The following is a 6,586-nucleotide window of genomic DNA, read 5'->3' as shown; positions in this document are numbered from 1 at the left end:
GTCTCCAAGGCTGTCAGTCTTCACAGAAGCAGAGCCCAAACCACACCCACTGCCGTGGAGTCCATTCTGACCCATAGCGCCCCTAGAGGACAGAGTGGAACTGCCCACAGGGTCTCTAAGGCTGTCATCTTTACAGAAGCAGACGGCCTCATCTTTCTCCCATGAAGCGGCTGGTGGGTTCAAGCCTCCGACCTTTTTGTTAGCAGCTGAGTGCTTTAACCATATGTCACTAGAGGTCTGACACTGAAGGAGCAGCAGGTGAGGCCCCACATCTGATGTGGTGAGGGAACGCACCCTGGGTGCCGGACTGCCGCAGGGGGTTGGGACGGTCCTGACCCTGCTCTCTTCTCCGGAGCCCCCCTGGCCTCCATCTGCATGGCGTCTCATGTGCTGCGCTCCTCCAGCCGTCTGCATAGGGCACTTGGCCAGCACTCAGCCTTGTGCTTCCCTGTGGCCGTGCGGGAATGCAATGTCTGCCAGCCACTCACAGCCCTTTCTCTTCACTGGTCCAGCCCAGCGTCTCTCCTCCCCGTCATCTTTACAGTCTCTTCCCTGTGATGTATTTTTGTTCAATCACATGAGATTTAACCACAAGTATATAGAGTGCTGGTGGTGCAATGGATGAAGTGCTCAGCTACTAACAGATCACGGCTGCGCCCAGTGGCTCCGTGGGAGAAAGACCTGGTGATCTCCTGGAGTGAGCACCGTCTAGGAGACACCGGGGGACAGTCCCACCCTGTTAAGTAGGTTGCTGTGGGTCAGAATCAACTCCATAGCAGCGGGTCCGGGTGTGCATTTACTGAACACTGTGGATAAGCAGTGGGTGCAGCACTTGGCTCTGAACCAAGAGGTCAGTGGTTCCTGCCCACCAGCCGCTCCGCAGGAGAAAGGTGTGGCAGTCTGCCCCCATAAAGTTGACAGCCTTGAGACCCTGTGGGCAGTTCTGCTCTTCCTTGTGGTGTCACTGGGTCTGCGTCAGCGCGACAGCACACGGCCACACCCAGTGGTGCAGTTCAAGGTCTCCTTCAAGACAGAAAACTTGGGCTTTGGCAGCACTCGAGTGTATCAAGTTCTTACGTTGTGTTGTGGTGCGATTTTCTTCTGGTGCAGAACGTCACTGCGAACAGAAACCCCCGTGGGAAGTGTTGACTGTGAAGCAGGGGTCAACTTGCCATCTGTAAACAGAAAATGAAGAGGAGGGCAGGGCAGCTCGGCCCGCTCAGTGAGCCGCCCTCTCTCTCTCCCACAGTGTGTGCAGCAGGACCTACCCCGCAGCAGGCAGCAGGACTTCCTGGAGGAGGAGAGGCAGTATGGGCAGGACTGGCTCAGAGGGGCACCCGCATCCCTGCCCAGGCATCCTTCCAGGCTCCCTGTGGCTGGCGCACCTGGCCTCAGTCCCACATGCACATGTTCCTGTTTTCTGGTCCTGTGCCCCTCGGGACAACAGAAATGTCAGCTTGCGTACACAGGGAATGGGTTATCCCTGAAAAAAACAGACCCACTGCCATAGAGTCAGATCCGACTCACAGCGACCCCTCCTTGGGTTTCTAAGGCAGTATCACTATGGAAGTAGATCGCTCAACCTTCCTTCTGAGGAGTGGCTGCTGGGTTTGAACCGCCAGCCTTCTGGTTAGCAGTAAGTGCCTTAGGTATTACGCCACTAGAGCTCCTTGGTTATCCCTATCTCCAGGTTTTATGGTTGTTTATAATGCAAGTTAATAGGACTTATGGCCAAGACACAAGATATCCAAGAGTTACTAAGAAGCACATTTGACCTCATCTTAAACCTTGTCATGGGCTCCTTCTGCAGATCTCAGGATCTGATATCAGAAAGAGACTTTACAGAGCTGATGTCTGTCAGTGTTTCATCACTTAAACCGACTTCCACACACGGTATAGACGCTCCTTCCCTGTGGCTGGTGTGGCCACTCCTTCCCCACGCCTTTACTCTTGTTGTGTGCCTGCGTGTTTATCCTCTGACCAGCTCAGTTATTTACCGTGTAATAGCCTCACATTTTGCGTATCATACGTTTGTAAGGCTTCACAAAGTAGAGGGTCAGCAAAAGAGGGACAAACCCTCGGCGAGATGGACTGACACAGTGACTACAGCAGGGGCTTGCACACAGCAAGGACGGTGAGGCTGGCCCGGGGCCACACAGCGTTCTGTTCTGTGGTACACGGGCTCACTATGGCTCAGAACTGACTTGCACGTGCCTGCCCAGAGCAGGGTACTGACAAGTATGATACACAAACCGAAGTTGTGTCGTTGCCGTGTTGGTTCCGATGGAACTGCGGTCCTCGTGGAAGCACGGTCAGGCCTTTCTTCCGTGACGCTGCTGGGTGGGTCACACTGCCGGGCGGGTCACACTGCACTGCCGGGCGGGTCACACTGCACTGCCGGGCGGGTCACACTGCCAACCTCAAGTTTAAGCGTCGGGCACAGCATTGGTGTCACGTGGGACCTTGAGGAATAGGATGTGGTTGTTGTTGGTTGTTGTCAGGTTGATTGCAGCTCACAACAACCCACGCGTGTCAGAGGAGGTCTGCTATGTTAGGTTTTCAAGGCACAGCCTTTAGGAGGGAGATCTCCAGGCCTTACTTCCATAGAGCTTCTGGGTGGGTTCAGTAGTGGAACATGTAACTGTGAGCCACCCCAGAGACCAGGGCTGGTCTGATGATACCCGTGGTGTAAATGCTGTGTGCCTTGTGCCCTGCACTGAGCCCTCGAGGGTCTGTCCATCCACACGACCCCTCGGGGGTCATAGGTGCCGTTCCCAGAGCAGGTCCCGATTGTAGACAGCTCCCAGCATCTTCTCACTGTTTTCTTGTGCACTTAGAATCCTCTCTCTCAGTAGCCACCACTATTTCACTCTTCCCCTGCACATCGTCCTGCTGGGGCAGGGACTGTCGGAGGACGGCATGCTGCTGGGTTGGGATGTAGTGAGGTAGGTGGGCTTGGGAAAGGACAGAGCCCAGCTGTGCTCAGGAAGGCCTTCCGTTGCGGCCACAGGGCGGGTCTTTGTCAAGGGATGAACATTTCAGAAAGATTGCTTTGGTAGCCAGATGGACACGCTGGTCAGGGAAGAAACAAAAGCAGGAAAATCCAGGTAGCCCATCGAGAGTGGCCAAGCTGAACGGTTGACACAGGCAGGAAGGGTGATGGGGTTCTTCAGGGCATGGTTTCAAATGGCTTCACTGGAGAAAATGCCGAGCAGAGGGTCAGTGCCCCGGACTCTGCTCATCAGCTACATGCTGCCCTGTCCTGAGAAGCAGTGTCTGAGAGCAGCAGATCAAAGTGCACAGGTGGCCGCTGGCTTTGGGTGCACAGGGACCAAGCTGCCCTTGGTGCCACTGGGCTTTGGGTACGCAGAGTCCAAGCTGCCCTTGGTGGCTACTTGTCTTTGGGGTGCACAGAGACCAAGCTGCCTTTGACACCAAGTAGAACTGTCTGAAAAGGTATGTGGTTTTGGACCGCATAACATGGATGAACTTGGAGGATATTATGCTAAGTGAAATAAGTCAATTACAGAAAGACAAATATTGTATTATTCTGCCATTGTAAAAGTTAAGGGAAGGTTTATCTATGGAAGGAAATTTTCTTTGTTGGTTACCAGGGGTGGGAGGGGAGGGGAGGGAACACTGTTAGATAGGTAGAGACAAGTATTGATTTGGGTGAACAAAAGGGCAATGTACCAAATGTGAGTGACCAACACGGAGACACTGAGGAAGAGGAAGACATAGAGAGGTGCATGGGAGGTACAGACAACAAAGATGAACCTTCTTGCACATACAGTGCTGTGCTGTCAGTGATAGCAAACATTGATCTGTGGGTGGATAGATGGGTGGACAGACTAAATAATTAGATATGTCTATGCAGAGGGGTTAGGGTTAGGGTTAGGGTTAGGTAGTGATACTGCCTGGGAAACCCAAGGACGGGTCGCTATGAGTCGGGTCTGATTTGACGGCACATGACAACAACAAATAACATGCAGAGGGGAGTGGGCCTATGACCGTGTATAGCATTGGTCGACAATGTTTCTACAAGTCTGTTTGTATGTTCTGTACGGTATATAGTAGAGCTGACAATGGACAAGGTTGTAGTCACTTCTTGGCCACAGGCAGCTACCCAGAAGGAGCGAGTAGTTGGACCTGTGGGCTCAGGACCATAGTCTCAGGGGGCATCAAGCTCAGTTGACAGAACATATTGCACAAAAACTTGCCTACTTTGGCGAGTAGCGACTGGGCTACTTTGGCGAGTAGCGACTGGGATCTTAACATCTTGCAGGCGGCCATCTAGATGCAACGATGGATCACTCCTCATCCAGAGCAAAGAAGAATGAAGAAAACCAAAGATGCATGGAAACGATTAGTCCAAGCGACTGGTACACCATGCGATCCTCAGCCTACACGACTATGAGACCAGAACTAGATGGTGCCTAGGTACCACTGTCAACCACTCGGAGGGGGACCTATGTAGGAGATCCTGGATAGAGAGGGAGAACAATGTGGAACAAAACTCAAAAACATTAAAAAAAAAAAAAAAAGACCAAGTTTGCTGGTCTGATAGAGCCTGGTGGAACATCTGAGACTGTGGGCCCCAGCTGCCCTTCAGGTCTGGAATAGAACCCACTCCTGTGGCTTCCAGCCAAACAAAAGACCAGCATATGAGCTGAACATTTACCTGAGCTAGATACACTCCTTGGAGAGAACAATCATGGGAAAAAGAAGGGCTGTGTATGCACAGGGAGAGAGCTCAGGGGGCAGGAGTGCAAGGAGGGAAGGACACAGGGAAGAGGTAATTATGGGAAGGAAGTTAGAGGGGAGCTGTTGTTGCTTTGTGGGAAATTACAGTCAATGTCATGAGACAAACTATCTGAACTGCTTTATGGAAAGTAAATTTGCTCTGTAAACTTTCACCCAAATCACAATTTAAAAAAAAAAAAAAGTGTGTGGTGTTGGGTCCCAGAGAGGTCTGGCCTGGTGGTGGACCCCTGAGAATCAGCAGCCACTGTGTGGGCTCCTGGTGGCCAGGAAGAGGTGTTGCATGAAGAGCAGTGGCTGAGGGTAGAAGCCTAGGAAGGACCTGAAGGGAGGGGCTGGAACCAGGCTGGTGGAGTATCAAGAGGCAGGGGCGTGGCCACCCTTGGTGTCAAGAACAAAAAGGACAGGAGGGAGTTGACAGCTAGGAGGACACTTGGCTGGGTGCACTGGTCATGGCACTGTATGCGCAGAGGGAGATTCTGGGTGGTGTAGATGGTTGAGACACTCAGTTGCTGACTGAAAGCTTGCAGGTTCAGGTCCACTGGAGGTTCCTTTGAAGGTGGGCCTGGCAGTCTTCTGAAAAGTCGCCGTGGGGTGCAGTTCTGCTCTGACACACATGGGGACTGTGCGTCCGAGTCGGTGGTGACACCGGTGGAAGCCGGTTTGCCGAGAGTTGATTATTAAGCAGGAAGGGAGGTGGGAGTCTTTCTCCAGTGTTACTGTTTGTGCTTTTAATATTTGTTTATAACTCTTGAATCTTTTAGAGCAGCCTGGGAACTAATGATGGTAAAATTATTCTGGTGGGAACATTTTCCAAGTTGAAAACACAGACTTGTGCTGCATAGGCTTGGGAATTAATTGTGCTCCCAAGGAATCTGTACATAGACCAGGAGGCTATCGTTTAAGCAGAACTAGGGAATGCTACATGGTTTAAAATCAGGAGTGCATCAGTGTTGTTTCCTTTCACCATACTTATTCAATCTGTATGCTGAGCAAATAATCCGAGAAGCTGGACTATATAAAGAAGGACGTGGCTTCAGGATTGGAGGAAGGCTCATTAACAACCTGTGATATGCTGATGACACAACTTTGCTTGCTGAAAGTGAGGATGACTTGAGGCACTTACTGATGAAGATTGAAGACTACACTCTGCAGTATGGATTATATCTCAATATAAAGAAGACAAAAATCCTCACAACTGGACCAATAAGCAGCATCACGATAAATGGAGAAAAGATTGAAGTTGTTAAAGATTTCTTATTACTTAGTTCCACAATCAACACCAATGAAAGCAGCAGTCAAGACATCAGACGACGTATTGTACTGGGCAAATCTCCTGCAAAAGACCTCTTTAAAGTTCTGATGAGCAAAAATGTCTCCTTGAAGACTAAGGTGTGCCTGACCCAAGCCATGGTATTTTCAGTCACCTCATATGCTTGTGAGAGCTGGACAGTGAACAAGGAAGACCAAAGAAGAGTTGATGCTTTTGAGTTGTGTTGGCACAGAATGCTGAAAGTGCCATGGACTGATAAAAGAACTGACAAACCTGTCCTGGAACAAGTGCAGCTGGAATGCTCCTGGGAAGCAAGAATGGCCAGACATTGTCTCACCTGCTTTGGTCATGTTGTCAGAAGGACCATTCCCTGAAGAAGGATATCACACTTGGTAAAGTGGGGGGTCAGTGAAAGAGGGGACGGCCCTCAACGAGATGGATTGACACAGTGGCTGCAACAGTGGGCTCAGGTACAGCAAGAATCGTGCGGCTGGTGCAGGACCAGGCCGTGTTCTCGTTCTGTTGTACATGGGGTCACTATGAGTTGGGGAC

The sequence above is a fragment of the Orycteropus afer genome, unplaced genomic scaffold (genome assembly GCF_000298275.1).
Source record: "Orycteropus afer afer isolate SDZICR_OR568_19922 unplaced genomic scaffold, OryAfe1.0 scaffold00536, whole genome shotgun sequence".
NCBI classification, from domain to species: Eukaryota; Metazoa; Chordata; class Mammalia; order Tubulidentata; family Orycteropodidae; genus Orycteropus; species Orycteropus afer.
Note: the sequence above shows the minus strand (reverse complement) of the source record.